Source organism: Dendrobates tinctorius, unplaced genomic scaffold (genome assembly GCF_039654945.1).
Source record: "Dendrobates tinctorius isolate UK_male_01 unplaced genomic scaffold, ASM3965494v1 ptg000057l, whole genome shotgun sequence".
NCBI classification, from domain to species: Eukaryota; Metazoa; Chordata; class Amphibia; order Anura; family Dendrobatidae; genus Dendrobates; species Dendrobates tinctorius.
In genome coordinates this window covers 21,962,437-21,990,019 of record NW_027361725.1, presented here as the reverse complement: position 1 = coordinate 21,990,019, position 27,583 = coordinate 21,962,437, and the positions used below count along the sequence as shown (strand labels likewise).

General features: G+C 43.1%; 1 long non-coding RNA gene across 2 annotated transcripts in view; it reads left to right on the top strand.

Annotated features, from left to right (window-relative positions):
* The first annotated feature begins 11,205 nt into the window (after window positions 1–11,205).
* LOC141092038 (uncharacterized) overlaps window positions 11,206–27,583 on the top strand; it is an 87,616-nt gene continuing 71,238 nt past the window's right edge. The window contains exon 1 of one of the 2 annotated variants that reach the window (XR_012232666.1): window positions 11,206–11,224. This is a non-coding gene — a long non-coding RNA (uncharacterized lncRNA). Of the gene's footprint in view, window positions 11,225–12,062; window positions 12,215–27,583 lie in introns of those variants that run through there. The other variant, XR_012232665.1, reaches the window with a different exon arrangement.

Here is a 27,583-nt window from a genome sequence, read left to right as displayed (position 1 = left end):
CATGCAATTTAAATCTAGAATTACACTGCTAGAAATTACCCTCCATATGTCAATGTAATACTTCTATTTTTGATGTATAAATGATCTAATGTTCATAGTGATTATCTTGTCTGTCTGCAAGTAGTACAGACAGTAACTAGATCACTAGACTCCTGCCCTCATAGGATCTGTCTTAATTACTGGCAGGAGGTCAGAGCTGTATCACCCTATCTGTAATTGCGGAGTATTTTCTCTCTCTGGAAGTGTGGAACCTTTTTCTCATAGTTGTTCACAATGGGGTCCCATTGCAGCCCCTCCCAGGCAGCTAATTAACAGGACATTGAATGCTTGTCCAAGGACAGATCCCAAGCAGATGGCATAAGGGAAGAGGGTATGGAGCTGTCTTCTGACAAGGGGGTTCAGAGAGGGACACCGAATGCACAGCCCTTTTATGCCAATAAAATGCATCTTTTTTCATGCAAATTCCAATACTGAAGTATATTCATTATTCATTCATTTCCTTTTTTTTTCTTCTTAATGTGGCCTCACAGTATTACTATTCATTTGCTGTTCCGAAGAGCTTGCAGTCAGTTAATTTCAACCCTAGAGATTGACAGTTAACTTGATTTCCTTCTAGATTTTCACTAATTGCTATATGCCTCATAAAGAAAGTATTAGCATAAAATTGTATATTCTGAGCATAAACCTTTAGGCCCCCAATTTAGCAGGACTTGCTGATCACTACTTTGTAGAGATGAGCGACTTTGCCTTTTTTAGTGTCTAGTCGGGTTTCATGAAACCCGACTTTCTCAAAAAGTCGAGTCGAACGAAATCGGCCGACTATAGGGAAAAGTCGTGAAACACGAAACCCAATGCAAGTCAATGGGGAGAAAAGTCGGCAGTGAGTGGAGGACTGTAAACACACCTGGCATGAATTTTAACCCTAGAGGCGGCGAAATTTCTCTCTCTCTCTCTTCCCTCTCCCTCTTTCTCTCCCTCTCCCACTTCCACTCCAGCTACGCTATGCTCCGCTTCTCTCATTGGCTGAAAAAAGTCACGTGCAAGCATTCGGCGAAACCCGACTTTGGCGCTTGGGTCGCCGACCGCATGGCTGACTTCACACTGTGGTCGGGTTTCGTTTCATTGAACCCGACTTTGGCGCTTGGGTCGCTGACCGCATGGCCGACTTCACACTGTGGTCGGGTTTCGTTTCATTGAACCCGACTTTGGCGCTTGGGTCGCCGACCGCATGGCCGACTTCACACTGTGGTCGGGTTTCGTTTCATTGAACCCGACTTTGGCGAAAGTCGGCGACTTTTGAATCTGACCGACCTGTTTCGCTCAACTCTACTACTTTGTATATGAAGCTAAAAAAGCAGAGACACCAGCACTAAAGAGTATTAAGAGGACACCAAAGATGCTTCACCGCCAGCATTTTCCTGGAGCAACTTCTGCTTCAAAAACTCAGTGGGTACGTAGGTGTCCAAAAGACGCCACGTGCACGTACCCTTAGTAAACTGGAGAAAACTGATGAATTGGGATCTGAAGGCTATGTTCCCATGATGAGTTTTTCTACACTGCATATTTTCAGAAAAAAGAGAGTAACCGATTTTACTTAGTGGTTTCAGAAAATAAACAAAATCACAATCTCACCAAAAGCTCACCATGGGAATGTATCCTAAGGCTGCGTTCCCACTGTGAATTTTTTGGTGATTTTTTTACTCTACGAATTTTCAAATAAAAGAACGCAAGTAACCTATTTTACTTAATGGATGCAGAAAATCTGCTAGATTAAAAACTCACAAAAAGCTCATCATGGGAAAGTATCCAAAAGGGAATCTGCCAGTAAGTTCTTGCTCCATGAAACGAGTGAAAGGTTTACAGTGTAGAACATGCCAGGCTGTGTTTCATGCTGCCCGTGGATCGTGCAGGGTCTATCTAGTGACAGGATCCCCTCAATGAGAATGTTACTTTTTAACACTCTTGATGTATTAAGGTAACATAAAAAATATATGCCTATTAATTTTTAAACATAAAATATTATTATTGAGGTCCAGAGCTCAGTTTTTCTGATACAGAGCCTCAAGTTGCCTACATATACATAGTTTTAAAGGGAATCTGTCAGCAGGTTTTTGCTACCTCATCTGAGAGCAGCACAATGTAGAAAAAGAGACCCTGATTCTAGCGATGTTTCACTTAGTTGTAACACAATCAGAGTTTTGAGATTTTACATGTAGCAGAGCTCAGAAAGCTAGCCCCGCCCCACCACAGCTCTCTATGTACATTGTATATTAACAGTGATCTGCTAATCAAAGGAGGGGGAGTGGTCGGACCACTTAGCATGAGGGAGCTAGTCTGGGCAATGATAATCTCCTGTTGATAAAACATTAATTGTCTGGACAAAAAACAGCACACAGGATAAGTGACACATCACTGAAATCTGTGTCTCAGCCCCTACCTCATGCTGACCTCAGATTACATAGCAAAAAACTGCTGACAGATTCCCTTTAAGTGATCACAATCTGCCTGACTGCAGTGGTCACTAGAGTCAACTGATATGCAGTATACACTATACATTGCTCCTATAAAGATATTCTTAGAAATCAATCAGCTAAAAATATTGGACCTATGTAAGAAGAAAGCCTAAAGTTTAAGCTTAAATGGGTTGTCCGATAGAGAGTGTTTTAATTTGTTTTTATTGATAAGTACATGATTGTGCTTAAAATAAAAAAATTGGATTCTCACCTTAAAGGGAATCTGTCAGCAGATTTTGCTATGTAATCTGAGGGCAGCAGTAGGTAGGGGCTAAGAGACTGAATTCAGGGATGTGTCACTTATTAGGCTGTGCAGTCCTGTTTCCATGCAATAAATGTTTTATCACCAGGATATTATCACTGCCTGGACTACAGAGCATGCAAGCTCTGGTCCAACCAGCTTCCTGTCAATAGACAACGTACATATAGAGCCTGGTGTGGGCAGGGTTAGCTGTCTGAGCTCTGCTTCATGCTATTTCTAAGAACTCTAATTGTGTCACAACCGCTGCACCAAGTAAACTAAGTGATACATCGCTGGAATCATAGTCTCTGTCCCAACATTATTCTGCTCTCAGATGAGGTAGCAAAACCCTGATGACAAATTCCCTTTAAGCGCCCCTGCGAATCCAGCACAGGCCACTCCTGAGGTGTAGACCTGTTCCAGAAGTCAGACAACAACTGCAACCTGTGATTGTCTGCAGCGGTCAGGTTGCTAGAAGAGCTTGTCATCAGATTTTTCTCTTATGACATGCACTTCTAATCACCTGACCTCTGCAAGGTGACTATGCCACAGTTTTTTATTACTATTTTAAGCAATATGTATGACAATATTTACTGATACAAATTGTGAATATCTGGGAGATAAAGTAGTGATTTTGGGGGGTAATCCCACTGAAGAACATTACAACCTTTCCATTTATCTGTGTGATATTTATATACATTTCTATTTTGTTTCTTCCCTTTGTTTTGTATTGAAATGGACACAACGAGACACTGTACTATCACCGACCATTTCATCCAGTAACGATTACTCAGCCCGTGTTGCAGTTCTCAGACTGACTGAATTAATTATCTGTTGTTAAAAAAACACTGGTCTTGATTAATGAATCACTTCACGTCTCCGCAAGTGGAATTAAGCTTGGGAACGGAGCATTTTGTATCAGGCGCAGCCGATAATGTTTGGAGGGTTTGGCTGCGTACAATGTATAAATGCGCTGCCTGTGACATTATCATAAAATGCTAAAATTGTCATCATGGGCCTTTGTAATTCCAAACTACATTGCCGGCAATCTTGCATCACTTTCTTCTGTTAGTGCACAATTACTTTCAAATGTGTATACAGTAATGATCAAAAAGGTCAAATCTATAAACTTGATGCCCGACGTAAATTATTGAACTCGTAATTTTTCAGTGTGCCCTTTATTTCACTGTTGTCTATATGCATTGTCTTTTTTGTACACATAGGCGGCACTCATCTCATCATGGTGGTGCCCTCTTATTCTTTGTAATCAGTCTTTCTTTCACTGTCATCATTGTCTTGCTGCCCACTGCATCCTTGTTACAATTCAAAAAATTCAAGATGAACACATATCGAATTTTTCAGTTTTACTATCCACAGCATTGCCTGTTGCACCTGCTTGGCTGCTCGCTTCCATGGCTTTCATTTCACTTGCACCACCCAGGAGTGGACACAGACAAAAGAGGAGTTCTGTCCAAGAACAGTATGTGGGCCCTTTGCCGTACAATAATGTGTCTGTGGCAAAAGTTGCTTGCTAGTTTGGAGTTGGTAGTGGCCCCCTTACCTCTTTGGCCCCTTGGTTGCACCAATGATATGTTCACTCTTCACTCCACCTTCTACTGGCTGCAACGTCATGAGATTAAAGGGGCTATCCAGCCTTGGGGTACAAATTTGCAGAAGCTGTATTCCAATAATGTTTCTATAGCAAAAGTTGCTTGCTACTCTGGAGTTGGTAATGGCCCCCTTACCTCTTTGGCCCCTTGGTTGCACCAATGATATGTCTGCCCTTCACTCCACCTTCTACTGGCTGCAGCGTCATGAGATTAAAGGGGCTATCCAGCCTTGGGGTACAAATTTGCAGAAGCTGTATTCCAATAATGTTTCTATAGCAAATGTTGCTTGCTACTTTGGAGTTGGTAGTGGCCCCCTTACCTCTTTGGCCCCTTGCTTGCACCAATGATATGTCCACCCTTCACTCCACCCTCTACTGACTGCAGAGTCAGGAAGATAAAGGGGTTATCCGGCCTTCAGGTACAAATTTGCAGATGCTCTACAATTTGCATACATGCGGTCACATGCCGACTAAACGTGTGTGGTCTCATTTAATGAAAGTGTATTGAGAGAGTCCAGACACATCTAGTTGGAATGTGGCCAGAAGTATAAAAATTCCTCTCTCCTAACGCCGACATCGGAGAATTGGCACAGGTTGCAGTGTGCAAAGTGTGAGGGTTCACAAGTCTGCAGTCACACAGAATGACTGCAGATTAGTAGCCTAAAGCCATACAACCCTCTTAAGCTTTGCCTGTACTGTGATTGGAGCACATGAATCAATGCAATCACAGGATCATGCCTCGATCCAGTGGTAGGGGAGATGTTACCTGCAAAGAACGCATTCAACAGCTAGTTACATAAGAAAAAGAAACTGCAAGAACTTTTGCTAGAAGAGAAATCAACAACAATGGATATCCTGTAGACTATATCCAGCAATACTTAGATATCATATGCAAAGAATGAACACGTGACCAATATTGTAAATGCCATGCAGTCTCTTTTTCCATTGGTGCTCCTGAATACTCCTATGATCATAGCGCTTCCGCAGGATCAGCTACAGTGATTTTCCAGAGAAAAATTAGCTACTTGTAACCCTCTCTAATTCTGATAATGGTGTCCTAAAAGCTACGCCGGTCCATTTTGAATTGGCCATTGAGAAAATCCTTCTAAAGGAAAGCTGTCTGCCTGTGCGCTTTTGCATGCAGACTGAGATCTCTTCCTTTGCATTTGTGCAGCTGCAGTGTCTTTCTGAAACGTTAAGTGGGTGTATTGACAGATTCTATCTATTGATAGCATCCATTTACTCGCTCTGTTTATTTCTGGTGTCACACCAAGTATCAGTTTGCTTGGACGATCCATGCAGCCGTTCTCTTTGGCTTTTATTCCCCCTCTAGATCATTAAGTTTACTGTTAACTCTTTAATTTGTTCCTGGAAGCCATAAACATTACCAGTCATGCCCAGAAATGTAATTTACCTGCAGTTATAGTGTTAATCTGCAGGTAAATAGTGTTCAAACCATGCTTGTCCACTTTAAAGAAGCAATTATATTATATAGCATTGTGTACTTACAATTGCTCATTTTTCCTTTCTACCAGGTAATTCTTCTCTTTTTCATTAGGTCTATGACATCACGTGATTAAAACTGGACTAGCTGAATACTTCTAAGCTCTATGTAGAAACATGAGGTCAATTTTGTCTGCACAAGTCATCAGTTAGTGCAAAAGTAAATGGAAGGGGGGAGGGTTGAGCAACTGGGTTAGAAATTGAAAAGGGGAATGATAAATGCAAGGACAAGAGACTTCCTGTTTCTATATAGAGCATAGAAATGAGAAGAATAAGCTGAGCAGGAAGACAAAATGAGCAATTGTAATTTCACAGTGCTATATAATATGATGAGTGCAATATAAAAAGAGGACACAAGCTTTGAGAGGAGGAGTTTTTTAACAGAGCAGTGGCTTAAAGGAGAAAATGAATGTATATTGTCACTGTGGCTGCTCATTTCCAGTCATCAGAGAGGTGTAAGGAGAAGTTATAATGCCTGCCCCGAATACAGCGAGCGACTTCTAGTCACTTCTCGGCACATTGATTGACTCACAATGGGGGTGTAGCATGTATGCGGAGTAGCATGTATGCGGTGCAGCATGTTAATCAATGTGTAGGAAAAAGATTTCAACACACACAGTCTAGTGCAGGGTTTTTTCCAACCCCCATCCCCACAGTCCCCAGCACATCATATTGTCAGGATTTCCTTAGTATTGCACAGGTGAGAGCATCTGTAGCATCTGTGTCCTACCGACTTAACCCCTTACCTACAATTGACGTAATATTCCGTCCATGTGACCATGGACCTAATTACCATGGACGGAATATTACGTCATCGCGATCAGCGGCGCCCACGTGGTGAGCGCCGCTGATCACGGCCGAGTGTCAGCTAATTATCATAGCTGACACCTGGCACAATGTGTCAGGGGCGGTCACGGACCGCCCCCGACACGTTAACCCCTTGCACACCGCGATCAAACGCGATCGCGGTGTACCGGGGGTTAAAGGGAAGCATTGGCAGGGAGGGGGCTCCCTCCGTGCTTCCCTGAGCCCCCCACGGCAGCGCAATGTGCAGCGCTGCTGCGGGGGGCTCTTTCCCTACAGGCCCCCGGATCCAAGATGGCGACGGGGGCCTGCAGGGAGCTGACTTCCTCACTGCCTGCAAAGAGCAGGCATGAGGAAGTCTGCAGCAGTGCCTGTGACAGATCGCTGATCTGTCACAGTGATCTGTGATGTGACAGATCAGCGATCTGTCACAGGACAGTGATGTCCCACCTGGGACAAGGTAATAAAGTAAAAAAAAAAAAAAAAAGTGTTAAAAATAATTAAAAAAAAAAATCGCTAAATAAATTAGTAAAAAAAAATAAAAATATTCCCCAATAAATCCATTTTTTCAAAATAAAAAAAAGCAAAAACAATAAAAGTACACATATTTGGTATCGCCGCGTCTGTAATGACCTGCCCTATAAAACTGTCCCATTAGTTAACCCCTTTAGCGAACCCCTTAAAAAATAAAAATAAAAAACGAAGCAAAAAATAATGATTTATTATCATACCACCGAACAAAAAGTGCAATAACGCGCGATCAAAAAGACGCATATAAATATGCTTGGTACCGCTGAAAACGTCATCTTGTCCCTCAAAAAACGAGCTGCCATACAGCATCATCCGCAAAAAAATAAAAAAGTTATAGCTCACAGAATAAAGCGATACAAAAATAATTATTTTTTATATAAAATTGTTTTCATTGCAAAAAACCGACAAAACATAAAAAAACGACCTAAATGAGGTATCGCTGTAACCGTACTGACCCGAAGAATAAAAACACGTTATCAATTTTACTGCACGCGGAACGGTGTAAACGCACCCCCCAAAAGAAATTCATGAAACGCTGGTTTTTGTTCATTCTGCGTCCCAAAAATCGGAATAAAAAGCGATCAAAAAAGTCACGTGCCCGAATATGGTACCAATAAAAACGTCAACTCGTCCCACAAAAAATAAGACCTCACATGACTCGGTGGGTCAAAATACGGAAAAATTATAGCTCACAATATGTGGTGATGCAAAAACTATTTTTACAATAAAAAGCGTCTTTTAGCGTGCGACAGCTGCCAAATATAAAAACCACCATAAATAGTAAATCAAACCCCCCCGTTATCACCCCCTTAGTTAGGGAAAAATAATAAAACTAAAAGAAAATGTATTTATTTCCATTTTCCCGCTAGGGTTAGGGTTAGGGTTAGGGTTAGGGTTAGGGCTAGGGTTAGGGTTAGGGCTAGGGTTAGGGCTAGGGTTAGGGTTAGGGCTAGGGTTAGGGCTAGGGTTAGGGTTAGGGTTAGGGCTAGGGTTAGGGTTAGGGCTAGGGTTAGGGCTAGGGCTCAGATTAGGGTTAGGGGTGTGTTGAGGTTAGGGTTGGAGTTATAATTGGGGGTTTCCACTGTTTGGGCACATCAGGTGCTCTCCAAAGGCAACATGGCATCTGATCTCAATTCCAGCCAATTCTGCGTTGAAAAAGTCAAATGGTGCTCCTTCCCTTCCAAGCTCTGCCATGTGCCCAAACAGTGTTTTACCCCCACATGTAGGGTATCAGCCTACTCAGGACAAATTACAAAACAACTTTTGGGGTCCAATTTCTCCTGTTACCCTTAGGAAAATAAAAAATTGGGGGCAAAAATATAATTTTGCGGAAAAAAATGTTTTTTTTATTTTCACGCCCAGGCGTTATAAACTTCTGTGAAGCACTTGGGGGTTCAAAGTGCTCTCCACACATCTAGATAAGCTCCGTGGGGGGTCTAGTTTCCAAAATGGGGTCACTTGTGGGGAGTTTCAATAGTTTAGGTACATCAGGGGCTCTCCAAACGCACATGACACCCGCATACCAATCCATCAAAGTCTGCATTCCAAAACGTCACTACTTCCCTTCCGAGCCCCGACGTGTGCCCATACAGTAGTTTTCTCCCACATATGAGGTATCAGCGTACTCAGGACAAATTGGACAACAACTTTTGGGGTCCAATTTCTCCTGTTACCCTTGGGAAAATAAAAAAAATGGGGACTAAAAGATGATGTTTGTTGAAAAAATACGATATTTTTATTTTCACGCCCGGTCGTTATAAACTTCTGTGAAGCACTGGGGGGTTCAAAGTGCTCACCACACATCTAGATAAGTTCATTAGGGGGTCTAGTTTCCAAAATGGGGTCACTTGTGGGGGTTTTCCACTGTTTAGGTACATCAGGGGCTCTCCAAACGCAACATGACACCCGCAGACCATTCCATCAAAGTCTGCATTCCAAAACGTCACTACTTCCCTTCCGAGCCCCGACGTGTGCCCATACAGTAGTTTTCTCCCACATATGAGGTATCAGCGTACTCAGGACAAATTGGACAACAACTTTTGGGGTCCAATTTCTCCTGTTACCCTTGGGAAAATAAAAAATGGGGACTAAAAGATCATGTTTGTGGAAAAAATACGATTTTTTTATTTTCACGCCCGGACGTTATAAACTTCAGTGAAGCACTGGGGGGTTCAAAGTGCTCACCACACATCTAGATAAGTTCCTTGGGGGGTCTAGTTTCCAAAATGGTGTCATTTGTGGGGGGTTTCTACTGTTTTGGTACATCAGGGGCTTTCCTAACGCGACATGGTGTCCGATCTCAATTCCAGCCAAAAACGTCAAATGGCGCTGCTTCCCTTCCGAGCTCTGCCATACGCCCAAATAGTGGTTTACACCCACATGTGGGGTATCAGCGTACTCAGGATAAATTGCACAATATCTTTTAGGGTCCTGTTACTTTTGGAAAAATGAGAATTGAGGGTGAAAAGATCATTTTTGTGGAAAAAATATGATTTTTTAATTGTACTGCTGTACGTTATAAACTTCTGTGAAGCCCTTGGGGGTTCAAAGTTCTCACCACACATCTAGATAAGTTCCTTGGGGGGTCTAGATTCCAAAATGGTATTATTTGTGGGGGGTTTCCACTGTTTTGGTACATCAGGGGTTTTCCAATCGCGACATGGTGTCCGATCTCAATTCTAGCCAAAAACGTCAAATGGCACTGCTTCCCTTCCAAGCTCTGCTATGCGCCCAAATAGTCATTTACACCCACATATGGGGTATCAGCGTACTCAGGACAAATTGCACAATAACTTTTAGGGTCCTGTTACCCTTGGAAAAATAAAAATTGGGGGTGAAAAGATCATTTTTGTGGAAAAAATATGATTTTTTAATTGTACCGCTGTACGTTATAAACTTCTGTGAAGCCCTTGTGGGTTCAAAGTTCTCACCACATATCTAGATAAGTTCCTTGGGGGGTCTAGTTTCCAAAATAGGGTCACTTGGGGGGTTTCCACTGTTTAGGTACATCAGGGGCTCACCAAACGTGACATGGCGTCCGATCTGAATTCCAGCCAATTTTGCATTGAAAAAGTCAAACGGCGCTCCTTCCATTCTGAGCTCTGCCATGCGCCGAAACAGTGGTTCCCCCCCACATATCAGGTATCAGCGTACTCAGGACAAATTGCACAATAACTTTTGCTGTCCAATTTCTCCTGTTACCCTTGGTAAAATAAAGAAAATTGAACCTGAAGTATTTTTTTTGTGAAAAAAAGTTAAATGTTCATTTTTTTTTAATATTCAAAAAATTCCTGTGACGCACCTAAAGGGTTAATAAACTTCTTGAATGTGGTTTTAAGCACCTTAAGGGATGCAGTTTTTAGAATGGTGTCACTTTTGGGTATTTTCTATCATATAGACCCCTCAAAGTGGCTTCAAATGTGAAGTGGTCCCTAAAAATTAAATGGTGTTGCAAAAATGAGAAATCGCTGGTCAATTTTTAACCCTTATAACTTCCTAACAAAAAAAAATGTTGGTTCCAAAATTGTGCTGATGTAAAGTAAACATGTGGGAAATGTTATGTATTAAGTTTTTTGTGTGCCGTATCGCTGTGATTTAAGGGCATAAAAATTCAAAGTTGGAAAATTGCGAAATTTTCAAAATTTTCGCCAAATTTCTGTTTTTTTCACAAATAAACGCAAGTTATTTGAATGCAATTTTACCACTAACATGAAGTACAATATGTCACAAGAAAACAATGTCAGAACCACCGGGATCCATGAAAGCGTTCCAGAGTTATGACCTCATAAAGGTACAGTGGTCAGAATTGTAAAAATTGGCCCGGTAGTTAACGTGCAAACCACCCTTGGTAGTGAAGGGGTTAATTGCTGTGTGCATGGCCCGTGCGTTTGTATTCAATTTGTTTCTTGATTTTGCAATTTTTTGGGAGGTCTCAACCCCTCTCTTGTGGGCCATGCACATATAAAGCCATCTTACACAGCATGTCCACATCAGACATTACCTTTCTGAATCCTGCTCATATAGGTGCTGTTGGGTATACCTTGACATTTGGTAGAGCGGCTTAGCATACATTTTTGGCAAAAAACGTATCAACTAAATATCCTGTTTTGTTATCATCTTTTTACTAGCACTTGCTGTTTATTGTTAGATATTTTTTACAGCAGAGTATATTTCACGTTTGTTATACTGTTCCTCTGTATTTCAGTCTCTTGGTGGTGAGAACACTGTCCTACCGACTTGTTTGCTGTGTACATGGCCCATGTGTATGTACACACAGTCTAGCGCAGTGTTTTCCAAACCCAATCCCCACAGTCCCCAGCCAATCATATTTTCAGGATTTCCTTATATTGCACAGGTATATCTGTGGCAATTTCTGATGCCTTAAGGCTATGTGCACACGTAATTTTTGTTGCTGCGTATTTTTCCGCACAGATTTTGGAAAATCTGCAGGTCAAAAAGACCTGCGGTTTAGCCCTGCGATTTCACACCTCTACAATGGAGAAGGTGTGAAACCGCAGCGGAATCCGCACAAAGAATTGACATGCTGTGGATTTGAACCCGCAGCAAATCCGCGTGGAAAAATCCGCAGCATGTGCACAGCGTTTTTCAGTTTACCATTGAAAGCAATGGTACTGTACAACGCACCTAAATCTGCTGCAGATGCACAGGGCCAGAAACGCTGCGGATCCGCAGCAGAATCAGCAACGTGTGCACATAGCCTAATAGTAATTCCATCACCTGTGCAATACTGAGGAAATCCTCAAAACATGACATGTTGGGGCCCTGAAGACTGGAGTTTGGGAAACATTGATCTAGGGACTGGTGAGTGTAGCCGCTCCCTGCACAGCCCTGGTGACTGGAAGTGAGCGGCTGCAGGGGGGATGAAACTTAATTTTCTCCTTGTAGCTGCTGCTCCAGACATGATTGTAAATCTACTTACTTGCAGACTCTCCCTATGTCTGTGGGTAAATGGAGTTTCTGGACAGGTTCCTTTGACATAAATTGCTATACGAGGTAGGAATAGGTTTTTTTTATAGTTTGGCTATTTATTTTACATTCAATTCCAACTTTTTATGTTGTAAAGTAACAGATATCAATAGCGGCTTTAGAATAATAATAATTAATAATGTCCAGCTAGTAGCAAACAAGCTTTTTTTAGGCCATGGCCGAAGGCCATTAACATAAAAATCATGGATTCGCTAAAGTATTTTTTTTTTTTTTTTTTTTTTTACTTAGCTTTTGAGATCCAAGTCATACAACTCACACTTATAGAAAAACAACAGAAATTGACACTCTTGGTCCTACAACTGCTGAGGTGCAGCGGGAATATTTCGTGCAAACAGTTTGTTGTCAGCCCCATAGATTTATAAAGATATAAAGATACAAATCTTTTCTGCAGTGGAGGGGTTAACTGCAATAGATGTGTCTGAAGTCTGGAGGGAATGGAAAGCTCACCTGGTTTATAGCATCCTCTATCATTTTCTGCTTTTAGCTCTATCTCTGTTGAAATGAGCAAAGCTGCCCTAACATTGCAGGCACTTAATGATAAGTGTTTGGATCAGCTTCGAAGCAGGGAAAGCTGTAGTTTTAGAGATTTAGTACTCTGTTTTATAGACCTATTTAATGTCCTGCTTTCTCCCGTATATAAATGTTCACTGGAAAAAGGCAAACTATCTTGGGTGTTCTTGTCAGCTCCTGCCTGTTGATACACATTGTGCAATGAAATATTTGCTTTTCCATGTTAACGAAACGATGGGACTTCTGAATTACAGTATTACAATTGGATGGATTCACACAATACATCAGGTCAGACAATGCAACTTCATGTTCCTGTCTACGTAAATCTAACAGACTACAAACTTCTCCTAAGGGTGTGGACTACAGACAGTAGGCAGCCAGGATCAAAAACATCCAAACCAAAAGCATATTAAAAAAGTAGGTAAGCAATTTATCGTATTTCTAGAAATAGGCGAATTGGCAAAAGAAGAGGACACTCCACTAAACATGAAACCTATAAGCGACTGGGAGTCAAAAGAGTCCAAAAAACATACATATAAAAAAATCAATCAAAGATTATTTACTAACAATGTCACCCGACCACCACAGTTGCTCAACTTTTTACCAACCATTGCTCGGGATCTGTCAAACTTGTTCATATCATGACAGTTGGTTGAATAATCTGTCTTTTTGATTGTACAAAATCTCCATTGTCTTAACGCTGGTCAAATAAATTAAATATAATTTCAAACGTTCTTTCATCTCACTGTCACCTTTCCCAATCACCCTTGTTGAAATCCTTTTTTTCATGACTGCGATCCTAGGACTGTCTGACTGTCCCTCTACCCTTTAGATTATCTTCCCATCATTGCTGAATTTAACAAATTTAGTTAATTTGTACAGACAGTTTTATTTTCTCATTCCCAACACTTTAAGGAGGACCTTGTACCAGTTTTGGCATATTAGGCTAGCCACATCATGGAACAGTGGCTGCACAGCTTAATAAAATGTACGGTCATTTTTATTTTTGATTTCCTACTCCAGCTTGTAATGTTTAATGTTTAGATTCTAATCTACCCTTCAGCAAAGGGGTATGAGTACTTCCCCCCCCCCCCTGCATGACATTGCCCAATCATAAACAGGCAGTGTCATGATGGAGAAAAAAAGAACATGGCCTAGAGCAGGGTTCCCCAATTCCAGTCCTCAAGGTACACCTACAGATGCCATTATCACCTGAGCAATACTAAGGAAATCCTGAAAACATGATCTGTTGGGGGGCCTTGAGGACTGGAGTTGGGGAACCCTGGCCTAGAGAAGTTTAAAGCAGGCTTTGTCTTATAAGACATTCTATGACACATAGAACTCCTCTCCTCTGTGATCTCTGCAACCAATGTGTGGAATAAAGCAATATAATGTAGACCTATGTGTCATTACAAAAACATCTTGCAGCTTTCATCTCACAGCAGTCAGTGTGTAATGAGGATGTGTAAAGCTGAGCCAACAGTGCCCTGAAATTAAAGCTGATAGGTGTTTCTAATGACACATAACTCTGCTATACTCTACACAGTAGCTGCAGGGATCACAGACGAGAGCAGGGCTGTGTGTTATAACATGACTCATAGGAGAAAGCCTAAACTAAGCTTCACTGGTAGAAGCATTTTTTTTCCCTTGCATGACACCTCCTGAATATGATTGGACAGCATAATACACGGGCAAAAGTAAGTGCTACAAAGACAAATGTCTGCTAACCCCTTCCTTGGTTGAAGGCGAAATTCTAATCTAAATTTTACAAGATAGTAACTCTGCAATGGAAGTGAAAAATAATTTGCCATTATTAAGTTATGTGGAAAGTTTAACAGGGGTATTCTAATGCATTTTATTGTCAAAATGGAACAGATTTGAAATATTCTGCAGTTGTCGATTCAAAGAATGACGTGCGTAAAAGTGATAACTTCAATAATGACATTACAATCATGACTTGCTATTGGTCTAATTCTAAAATATATTTCTTTTGGTGACTTTTTACTTCCAGTAAAAACAGTGTATTAATAATTAGAGTTGAGGAAAACATTTTGTAAGACCCTGGTCCAGCAGCCAATTTGGTACTCTGTCGCAGCAAGACCAGATCCCGGAGAACTTTCTACTTCCTACCGGGCTCCTCTCTGATTAGTAGGTTCTGCAATGTCAAGACTACGGTCAGAGACAGACGGCCGTAGTTCTCGTGTGAGAATCACATCGTAAACCTCGTACTGGCTGTCGGCTCTCCTGACCTGAGCTTGACAGCTGCATAGTAATCCATCATGCTGTCTTGCTCAGGTCAGGAGAGGTTCCGGGTCAGTCCATGCAGTGCGATGCAATTCTCGCACAACTTATACGGCTGTCTGACTCAGCCTACAAGTCAGGCTCATGCTGCTAATTAAATGTTCATGGGACTGACTGAGATGTCGGAGATCCCGAGGTGTAGTGCAGCGGGGTTGGTGCAGTGCGACAGATAGGCAGGAACAACAGAAAAGTTCAAAGCAGAAGTCTTTAATGTTCAAAACAAAACTCACACAAAGGAATGATGTCTTCCGGATCATAGCTAGGTTTCCGTAAACAAAGTCCAGAACTCCAAATCTGTTGCCGTGGACGATGGCACCGCCGTGTCTTTTGGGTGCGTCAGCTGCCTGGAAGTCTCTGACTCTGTTAGCTTCACACAGTCCTGGGCGGCACAGAGACACCGGCTCTGCAAACTCCAAACTGACACGCCCAATGCAAAAACTGACAGAATGAAATGGAATTATGGCCATAGAGCCACTTGCAAAACCCAGGCTGGAGAGAGGTATTCGCCCCACTAACAAACTTGTAAATCCCTCTAAAATTCTGTTTTGAGTCAGTACTTGGACCCAATGCACTATTACTTTTATTTTGCCTTGTGACTCACAGGGATCTTGCTGTGAACACAAGGAACTCCAGCGGGTTTAATAAGACTCCATCCGCATCCTGAGGGACACATATCAACTCTCGCATAGGATCCCCCTCACTGCCTCACAGTGGGAAGACTATAAGTGTTTTTGTTGGATAACCATTTGATATTGAAGTAGAACCAAAGTGATGGCATAAAATAATCTAATTTCCTTATTGTCGCATGTGTCTTTTGAATCGTGATTTTTATACGAGGTTGGTTGGGATGTTACCAATACAGTTCCATATTTTAAATTCACTTTTAAATAATTTATTATGAACTAATTCGCCAGTGATAGAAGGAATAGCAGTCTGCACTTTTCCAATAGTCTCTTATTGACAGCACAAGAGGCGCATGTATTCTTGCAGATATGTTACCAGCCCTGCTGCATCCTTTGGAATATATTAAACACAGCTCTGGATATTGTTTCACAGCCGAGATGATGACATTGCTTTATCAGTGCAACATCTGCCTTCTAAACCCCTTCTGATTTAGGGGAGTTTTTATCCCCCTACATTTTCAACACAGGCAGCAGAAAGTCCAAACATGATCCGGAGAGGCAATGTTGTCACAGAGCTATTTTTAATACCTGCTTGTTCCTGATCTGCAAGTGAATTGTGCTTAGCTTGCCACGCGTCCTATCAGCCTGTGGAACGACAAAGAGAAGACTTGCTGAATAATTCATGGGAAGCAATTTTCTTGTAGTCACTGACTCATCAATCACAGCTGTCTAACAAGACAAGTATGCACCTACAGAACAAGGCTTATTCACTGGCGGTGCTGGGGTCTTTCAGCGAGGCCGATAATAATAATATCATGTATTTATGTATTGGCTTTCAGCATCCAACGATTTGTGGATCATAATCATAAGCTGTTTATAGCTTGTTATTTTTATGGCGCCTACATATGCCACGGTGATGTATATAAAATGCACCAGTGTTGGTGGAAACTTAGGGTGGTAATAATTTACTATTGCACAATTAAACACTGTAGATGTACTGTAGTTTATAATGTATGTGTATTTTTACTCCTTGTATCCTTTTTACTATATATACAGTATAGTGTTGCTCACTCGGCTGGACGCAGAGGTATAACCAGACCAATGTTTCTTTAAGAGAAGGCTTGGTTTATTGTATTGAAGACAGCATAAACCAAGCTTTGGAAAGTAAACATGGCCCTCTGGGCAAAACGGTAAAACAGTTCTTTTCCTAGCAGGGATCAGCCCAATAACAGGCAGTAATGTCCACTTCTCAGATTAGCACAAACTATCCTGGAGTGATCTATCTACAGGCACCTCCTGAACACTGAATGCTTTGGCAGTTAGTCATTTAACCCCTTAAGGATGAAGCCACTTTGTAGGTTAATGACCAGGCCTTAATTTTGAAATCTGACCACTATCACTTTATGTGGTTATAACTCTGGAATGCTTCAACAGATGCCGGTTATTCTGAGATTGTTTTTTCGTGACATATTGTACTTTATGATAGTGGTAAAATGTCTTCAAAATTTGTAAATTTGATAAAAATTTTAGAAAATTTCACAATTTTTAAACGTTTAATTTTTATACCTATCAGTCACACAAAATAGTTAATAAATAACATAAACCACATGTCTACTTTACATCAGTTTTTGAAACATAATTTTTTTTTATAAGGAAGTTCTAAAGGTTAAAAGTTGCGTTAAGTGCCAAGATTCTTCCGTTGCATGGGTCTTGTCTGCCTCTGCAGTCTCCCATTCAGACCCAGCCACTGGGATTGCTGCTCAGTACAGACGTCAGTCCCAGAATCTTGCACTACTTCGTAGTGTCCATGTAATTACTGCTGCCTCTACAGCTAAGTCTATGGTAACCAGTGGTCTACAGAGGCAGACCTACCCTCTGGAGTCTAAATCATCTTACTGAGCATGTCCGTGATGTGGCATCTTCTCATTTGTGCTTGGGCACTTACTGCTCTGGTGATGTGGCTCTGGATTGGCCCACAGGTGACGTTTCCAACTGGGCTTGTTTGGGGTGGAGCCCAGCAGCGCACGCAGGTGTGCTAGCGTCATTGGTATTGTGGTGTGTGTGGGTGGATACTCTAACGCCCTCTCTGTATGCTTTTGTGTGGTTAGCCCTGGTCAGCTTCAGATAGGTAGTGTAGATTTTGCCTTTTCGCTTGACTTAGCACCTGTCTCGGACACGTGTGCGGTTAGCACGGGTCAGTTGCGGGGCAAGCTCAACCCGCATGCTTACTCCCTGTGGGTTCTACAGGGTATTGTAGATTTCTTATTTTTTCATTGCCGCTTGGTGGTTAGCTGAGTAGGGTTCTTATATTTTTAGTGCCGCTCGGTAGTTAGCTGAGCTTGGTACTCTGCTTCCCGTTTGCTCTGTGTGGTTTTAACGCAGTGCATTCGCGAGTTTCTTATCCGTCATTTGTTCACACTAGCAGCAGGAAAACATCTCTGCACGGTGGACCCCGGGTTGCGATTGCACTTTCTTATTAATTTTATTCAGTGCAATCCGCTAACCCTAACAAATTGACCAGCGATTTCTCACTTTTCAAACAAAACTCACAAAGCCATATTTTTTTTGGGACCATATTACAATTGAAGTGACTTTGAGGGGCCTATGACAGAAAATACCCAAAAGTGACACCATTCTAAAAACTGCACCCCTCAAGGTGTTCAAAACCACATGCAAGAAGTTTATTAACCCTTCAGATGCTTCACAAGAATTGAATCAATGTGGAAGGAAAAAATTAACATTTAACTTTTTTCACAAAAATTTTACTTTGGACACAATTTGTTTTTATTTTCTCAAGGGTATCAAAAGAAAATGAGCTACAATATTTGTTGAGAAATTTCTCCTGAGTACGCCAATACCCCATGTGTGGAGAAAGACCACTGTTTGGGCGCATGGCAGGGCTCAGAAGGGAAGGAGCACCGTTTCATGTTTTGAACGCAAAATTGGCTAGAATCGATAACGGATGCCATGTCATGTTTGGAGAACCCCTGGTATGCCTAAACAGTGGAAACCCCCCACAAGTGACCCCATTTTGGAAACTAGACTGCTCAAGGGACTTATCTAGATGTTTAGTGAGCGCATTGAAGCCCCAGATGCTTCACATAAGTTAATAACGTAGAGCCGTGAAAATTAAAAATCAATTTTTTTTCCCCCAAATCATCTTTTAGCACCAATTTTTTTTTTTTCATTTTAACAAAGGTAGCAGGAGAAAATGGACCACAAAATTTGTTGTTCAATTTCTCCTGAGTACGTCAATACCCCATGTGTACAGGAAGACCACTGCTTCAGTGCACGTCAGGAACCGAAAGAGAAAGGTTTGACTTTTTGAACACAAAATTGGCTGGAATCAAGAACGGATGCCATGTCACTTTTGGAGGGCCCCTGATGTGCCTAAACAGTGGAAATCCCCCCCAATTGATACCATTTTGGAAACTAGACCCCTCAAGGAACTTACCTATATGTGTTGTGTGCATGTTGAACCACCAGGTTCTTTACAGAAGTTTATAACAGAGCAAAGAAAATTAAAAAAATATATTTTTCCTGCAAAATTGTATTTTTGCCCCAAATTTTTTATTTTCTCAAGGGTAACAGGAGAAAATGGACCCCAGAATTTGTTGTGTAATTTCTCCTGAGTTTGACAATAACCCATGTGTGGGTAAAAACAACTTTTGAGGTACAGTGCAAAGCTCAAAAGGGAAGGAGTGCCATATTATACTGCATATTTTACTATTATGGTTTGAGGGTGCCATGACCCACTGGCAGAGCCCCTGAGGTGCCAGGACAGTAGAACGCCCGATAAGTTACCCCATTTTACAAACTACACCTCTCAATGAATTATTCTAAGGGTGCAGTGATCATATTGATACCAATGGTATGTCACAGAATTTTATACCATTGGGCAGTGGAGAAAAAATAATTACATTTTACCATAAAAATTTTGTTTTAGCCCCAGATTTAACATTTTCACACAAGAAGTGGGTAAAATTGGCACCAGAATTTGTCCCACAATTTCTGCTGAATATACAAATACTATCACTAAGCAGCAAAAAGAGGACTTAAAGATCTTCCAAAAAATTGAAAAAACAGCAGAAAAAAGGCAGAGATGTTTACCTACCCAGGCCTCCAAACAAATGCACTAACAGCATGCAGTGGACCCATTTAACACAGGTGCAAAAATGCCGATGAGACAATCACTCGCAACTTTCCAATTCATTTAGATGAAAGGGTGGTTGTTCTCATCAGTAGCGTGCACCTGTGCTGCTCCAGCCTTTATCTGTGGAGGCCTGCCGAGTGCCCTGAGACAACTGACCCTACACTTGGAAACTCCGAAGAGCTGTTCCATTTATAGATCCGGGCCTCTTACCCTGTCCACTTGAAGCAGGGCAAGATGAGATCGCATGTAGCGATGCCCAAATATTTGGGCAGCCATGGTCACACGAAGGTGACAGGGGGAACGTGTCACAAGAGGTGGATGATGATGAGACACAATTGCCAGAAAGTCAGGAGGAGGACCAGGGTGCGGAAGTGGAAGACAAGGTGGTGGATGATATAGTAACTGACCAAACCTGACAGGAGGACATGCAGAGCGAGGACAGCAGCACACAGAAGGCAGAAACCATTCCTCGTAACACCAACATGACAGAAGTTGGCAGTACAACTGTTAGGTCTTCCCGAGTCTGGTTGTTTTTTAAAGACTCTGCCGATAACCCCAAACAGGTCATTTGCAGCACCTGCCATGCCTACATCAGCAGGGGTAGCAAAACTACCAGCCTGACCACCACCAGCATGATCAGGCACATGGCAGCAAAGCACCCGACGTTGTGAGCCGAACCCAAGGGTTCAGAAACACTGCGGGTGACACCACTGCTTCTTCCGCTGTTGTGCATGGAAGCCAATCCGATGTCCATGGTGCCTGCAAAGATGCCTCCTGTCCTGCAACTTTCATTGTACACACTCAACTACCACCATCATCAAGCACGTCCACATCCTTGTCCCCGCGCAGCGTTCAGTTGAACATACCCCAGTCTTTGGAACGCAAGCATAAATACGTAGCCAACACCTCACAGGCCACAGTACTAAATTCACACATTTCTCATCTGCTTGTGCTTGAAATGTTGCGTTTTAGGTTCGTGGAGATGGAAGCTTTCTGCAACCTGATGGTGGCAGCCGTCCCAAGATACTGGGTCCCCAGCCGCCAGTATTTCTCCCGGTGTGCTGTCCCGGCATTACACAAGCACATGCCCCACAACATTACCCGTGCCCTCAACAATGCTGTTACTGGGAAAGTCCACCTAACCATGGACACGTGGACAAGTGCTTGGGGGTAGGGACGGTACATCTCGCTGACAGCACACTGGGTTAACATAGTGGAAGCCGGGACCCAGTCAGACCTTGGGATGGAACACGTCCTCCTGATGCCGAGGATTGTGGGCCCTACATCAATCAAGGTTGCCCCCACAGTCTACAGCTCCTGTACCTACTCCTCCTCCTCCACCCTCTTCAGCCTCCATCTCCGAAATGACCACATCAGTCACAAGCTAGAAGCACTGCAGCACTGCCTCAGCCAAGTGGCAACAGGCTCTGCTGAAGCTAATATGCTCAGGTGACAAATCAGACAATGCTGAAAGAGCAGGCAGATGTGTGGCTGACATCGCTGAACCTACAGTCAGGCATGGTCATGTGTGACTATGGCCGGAACCTGGTGGCGGCTCTGAGGCGAGGCAAGCTCACACACATACCATGCCTGGCCCATGTTCTTAATCTTGTGGTTCAGCGGTTACTGCTTGTCAAAGTACACCGCCTGTGTGCCCATTTTAGAAACTCAGTTACAGCTTCTGCTGAATTTGCCATGCTTAAGCAGCGTTTGCAGCTTCCGGCTCATCGACTGGTGTGTGATGTCCCCACGTATTGAAACTCTACACTGCTGATGTTGAGAAGGATTTGTGAGCAGAAGAGGGCAGTTGTTGACTACTAGCATCAACAAGGCCGTTGGTATTCAGTTCAGACTCCACACATAAGACCTCAGGACTGGACATGGATGTCAGACATATCTACCATCCTCCAAAATTTTGGGGAGTCTACCAAAATGGTGAGCGGCGATGACGTCATAATTAGCGTCAGCAACCTGCTTCTTTGTATTCTGAAAAGCTCTCTGCTCAGGAGGAGCACGATGAGATGGAGCAAGGAATCATACAGGGTGATTACACACAGCCCAGCCTCATGTCATCCCAATGAGGATTGGTTGACAATGAGGAAGAGGAGAAGGAGGAGGAAGAACAGGAGCTACTTTCATGCGTTATAGACGGTACTACAAGCACAACTGTCATACCGTATGTTCAACGTGGATAGCCAGAGGACAGGGAGGAGGAGGAGGAGAACATGGTCAGTCGTCCTCTTGGTGAGGACACAGAAATCTTGCCTGTTAGCAGTCTGGCATGCATGGCTGACTTTATGTTGCGCTGCCTTTCCCGTGACCCTTGTATTCTCCAATTTTTGGATGACAATTATTACTGGTTGGTGACACTTCTAGACCCATGCCACAAGGAGAACTTTCAATCTCTTCTTCCAGAGGCAGACAGGTGTTCTAAAATGGTGCAGAACAGGAAGGCCGTTGTTGCAGAATTATTTAAAAAATTCCCATCTGAAAATGCTGGCGGCAGAGGTCACAGTTCGTTGGACAACCAAGGAGTGCAGACGAGAGAGACACATCTCCAATCCAGCAGAGGCAGGGGTACACTGGCAAAGTTCTGGGAGAGTTTTCTCAGACCCTCCCATCGCCCTGGCCCAGAGGCACGGGGCACTCTCACAAGGAGTGCAAAGTTTTGGAAGATACTGAGAGTGCCTTGCTGACTATACCAATGTCCTCCATGATTCCTCTGTGCCTTTTAATTATTGGGTATCCAAGCTGGACACGTGGCATGAACTGGCTCTCTACGCCTTGGAGGTCCTGGCCTGCCCTGCCGCTAGCGTTTTGTCAGAGCGGGTTTTTAGTGCTGCTGGTGGAATTATAACTGATAAGCACATCCGCCTGTCAACTGAAAATGCTGACAGGCTGGCTCTTATAAAAATGAACAAGGGCTGGAATGGGCCAGACTTCTCTACACCACAGAATGATAACAGCAAAACATAACCTCAAATGTATTTTTTTGGAGGTATATTCCCATGCACCGCTTTACACTCACACATGGCTAAATGCTTCCTGATTTTGCCTATTTGCTGTTATCCTCCTCCTTCTCCTCATCCTCATCAGCCATCACCACTAGATGACCATGGTGACCATGATCCGTGATGCAACAGCCACGTTATTTTTTTCAAGGGTGTTTATGATGGCCGTACAAAAAATTGTTACATGGTATGTTGATGTGTACCCCCCAGGGGGAAATGTTTGGCAGCCCATACACTTAGTGTATGGGCATTACAACCATAGGAGACCCGCTCCTTTAAATTGGGAAAAGATTTTTATTAGGCCATCCTCCACGTCTCTTCCGACACCACCACTAGATCACCAGGGTGAACGTGTTCCGTGATGCAAGAGCCATGTTATCGTTTTCAAAGGGATGTTTTTAGGGTCAGTAGAGTTCACCTATTGTTTCTGGTGGCCCCCTTCACAATGAGGAGTCCAAATAAATATCAATTTAAAAAAATTAATAGGGTTGTACAGGAAGAGCAAATAGATAGTTGTGGTATGGCACTGCGCCCTGCCTACACTCGAGAAATGTCATTTTAATGTATCTTCCTAATTTTTCTTGTTTTTAATTTGATTCCAGGAATAACCCCTTAATGCAATTTAGGTGATTCTTCGGCAATGATTACAAATGTGCTGATACAAATGTGCGTGTTAGTAGGGAACATATGAAAAAAAACTGTATAAATATTTGCACATTACCGCAGGCAGGAACCCCAGAAACGAAAAGATTTCTCCAACAGGGATGTGAGATACATAACGTGATTTTATGCATTTACCCACATAATTGCAATAATGGGACATGATTGCTTGAAGCTAATAGCCCAAGTTACTGGTCTCTTTGTTTAATCTAGCCATCAGCTGTCAGTAGATGCATAGGAAGACTTACCAATGAGGTGCTTAGCATCCTCGGAAATCTGTAATTTATTTATTTTTTTTTACTTTTGTTCTCCCTACCCTGCCATTGCTGATATAAATTGTATGTAAATCTCCCAAGAGCACAGAAAATACTCAGCTTCATTGTTTTGACTGAAGAAAAAAATAGATGATAGAGAAAAAAAAAGCCATGTATGCCTGATCACTCCTTGATATCCCACACTCTCAACTCAAACCAATCAAATTGTTTCTTTGTTTTCCCTGGAAATGTATTTTTTTTTACTGCGCAGGCAACGCAGGTTCCAGCAGAAAGCACAGACATTACGCAGCTGCGCTTTCTTTTTCATTTTCTTGGGAAAGAAAGAACTTTTAACAAGTTAATGATGAGGTGGCATTGATGGGAGCAGTGTAAAACTGGAAAACATTCTGTACATACAATTTTGAGAGGTGTTTTTTTTAATGTTAAATATTTAAATAAACATATTTATAAAAACAAAAATCCTCAGCCCATTAATGGTTAATTGACAGATGCTAGTCAATGATAGTGATATTGTACATTTTATAGAAATTTTATATTTTATTAGAGGGGATGTGATTTTTTTTTTTTTAACCATGGGGTTAGCGTTAGGACCCCTATTGATCCTCAGTCGCAGAGTTTTTTTTATTTATCTACTCATTGTGCTAGACAAGGATTGCTAGGACTTGCCGTAAGTGTCGAGTTTGGTAGGGCTCTGACTTTGGTGACTCTTTTGTGATATCATTTGCTGTAATTAAAGAGGTTGTCCACTACTTTAGCTGTTATGATTGGGTCACCGAGGAGGAAAGCAAGACCAAGCTAAGCCACAGAAAACCAGAGAGGTTGGTAACTGTCATGGGAAGCCTAGGTAACTTTAGGCTGAAACCCCGGGGCCCCTGCGGTGTCCCTCAGACTAGGGGAGACCCTGTCTGTCCCTCAACCCAGGGTTTACACTGAAGGTGTGCCTGCCTGGGCCTCCACCCTGTCCTTGTCTCCTGTCCAGCCCTAAGCTGAACCCACCACCCTCCACCCAGTGAGGAGACCAAACACCAGACCCCACAAATAAGTATGGACAGGGATAAAGGAAACGCACCACACCGCGTACACATAGGAGAATACAATAATGTGCAAGGGCAACCAAAAAATACAACACAGGGAGGCAAAATGGCAACAACGGAATATACTACACCAGAAACCGTATGCTCCTTAGACCACCACTCCAGACCGGTATCGCTAGCACAAGGCAAGAGCTATAGTCGGCGACGCCCATAGTCACGCAGGACAATTTAAAGACAGAGGGCATGGCTAAGCCCTCAGCCAGACTGACAACCTGGTTAACCCAATCCAAGCTGGATCAGAAGACCAACCAGCGCCGCTGAAAACCAAGTGGTAGGATGGGGTATTACCGCTGTCTGCCGGACACCCTGGTGCGAACAGTGTCCGACATGACAGTACCCCGCCTTCTACGAGAGACCCCAGGAACCTCACAATGTCGAGGACCCGGCTTGTCCGGATGGTGGCGATGAAACCCTGTTATCAGTCGGTCCGCATGTATGTCCGAAGCCCCGAAGCCAGCACCCAAGTCCTCTCCTCAGGACCATAGCCACGCCAGTGGACCAGGTACTGTAGAGTGCGACGCACTACCCGAGAGTCAACCACCTTGGACACCTCAAACTCCAACGTGCCATCCACCAAGACGGGAGGTGGTGGAATGGGAGAAGCATCAACAGCACCCACGACTTTCTTAAGTAACGCTTTGTGAAACACATTATGTATCTTGTATAGGGCAGGTAACTCCAAACGAAATGCCACAGGGTTGATAATTGCAGAGATCCTAAACGGACTAATGAACCTGGGACCCAACTTAAGCGATGGTATTTTGAGTTTGATGTTCCTTGTAGACAACCACACCCAATCACCCACACACAGGTCCGGACCTGGCACACGTCTACCGTCAGCCACACGTTTGTACCTAGAACCTACATTCAGCAAGCGCTGCTTTACTCTCCTCCAAACGGATGACAATTGTGCTCCCAACTGGTCCTCCTCAGGGACGCCCGCAGAGCACCCTTGGTGCAAGATACAGAATTGGGGATGTTGACCATAAACACAAAAGAAAGGAGATTCCCCAGACGATTCCTGACAATGATTGTTTATCGCGAATTCAGCCAGAGGAAGAAACGCCGACCACTCTTCCTGATTGTCAGAAACAAAACAGCGTAAGTATTGTTCCAGGTTTTGGTTCATACGCTCAGTCTGCCCATTCGACTGCGGATGGAAAGCCGATGAAAGAGACAATTTAATCCCTAGGCGTGAACAAAAAGCTCTCCAAAATTTTGCCACAAATTGTGTACCTCTATCAGATACAATGTCAGACGGGACACCATGAAGTCTGACCACCTCGCAAATAAATACCTGAGCAAGGGTCTTCGCATTGGGCAAAGATGGCAAAGCAACGAAATGCAACATTTTAGAGAACCGATCAACTATTACCAGAATGACCGTGTTACTAGCCGAGGAGGGCAAATCCGTAATGAAATCCATGGAAATCTCAGTCCATGGCTTACTGGGCACACAGAGAGGATGCAACGTGCCAGCAGGACGGGAGCATGGTGTCTTTGCCCGTGCGCACGTGGTACAGGCTGACACATATGAGGCCACGTCCTGCCGGATTTTGGGCCACCAAAAATGAAGTGATACAAGTTCCAGAGTGCCTTAACCCCTGGGTGGCCCGCCAGGACAGTATCGTGATGTTCCCCTAACACCTTTAAGCATAGGTGTAGTGGCACAAATGATTTATTAGGAGGCAGATCCGGCGGTACCTCCTCCTGAGCCTCTGCAATCTCTGCCTCAACTTCTGTCGTGAGAGCCGAGATCACAACTCCCTTTTGGAGGATAGGCACCGGATCCTCACGTGGCTCTCCACCCGGAAAACATCTGGACAAGGCGTCCGCCTTAGTATTCTTAGAACCTGGTCAGTATGTCACAAAAAAATTGAACCGGGTGAAGAATAACGCCCAGCGAGCCTGTCTGGGGGACAGGTGTTTAGCAGACTCTAAATAAAGCAGATTTTTATGGTCTGTTATAACAGTAATCTGATGGACATCCCCCTCCAAGAAGTGTCGCCATTCCTCAAATGCCAACTTGATGGCCAACAATTCCCTGTTACCAATATCGTAATTACGCTCGGCAGACAACAGCTTCTTGGAGAAGTAGGCACACGGATGCAATTTACCCAAGGATGGACCCTGAGACAGTACTGCCCCCACTCCAACCTCAGATGCATCCACCTCCATGGTAAATGGTAGAGAGACATCAGGCTGAACCAGGATGGGAGCTGAATCAAAACTGTTTTTTAGGAATTCAAACGTGCGCACAGCAGCCTCAGACCAGTCAGAAAAATTGGTACCTTTTTTAGTCATGTCGGTGAGCGGTTTAGCAATCATAGAAAAATTCTAAATAAATTTCCTATAATAGTTGGAAAAGCCCAGGAATCGCTGAAGCGCCTTGAGATTATCAGGCCGATCCCACTGCAGCACCGCTTGCACCTTAGCGGTGTCCATTTTAAACCCTGAGGCAGAAATTACATAACCCAAAAAAGGTAATTCTTGCACGACAAATACACATTTCTCAAGCTTGGCAATACCTGCCTAACATGCTCTATGTGTGCATCACGGTCACGTGAGTAAATAAGAATGTCTTCAAGGTATATAATAACAAATTTCCCCAAGAGATGAGAAAAGATATCATTTATGAAATGTTGAAATACTGCTGGCGTGCTCGTCAACCCAAATGGCATCACCAAATTCTCAAAATGACCCTCAGGGGTATTAAATGCCGTCTTCCATTCATCCCCTTGACGGACT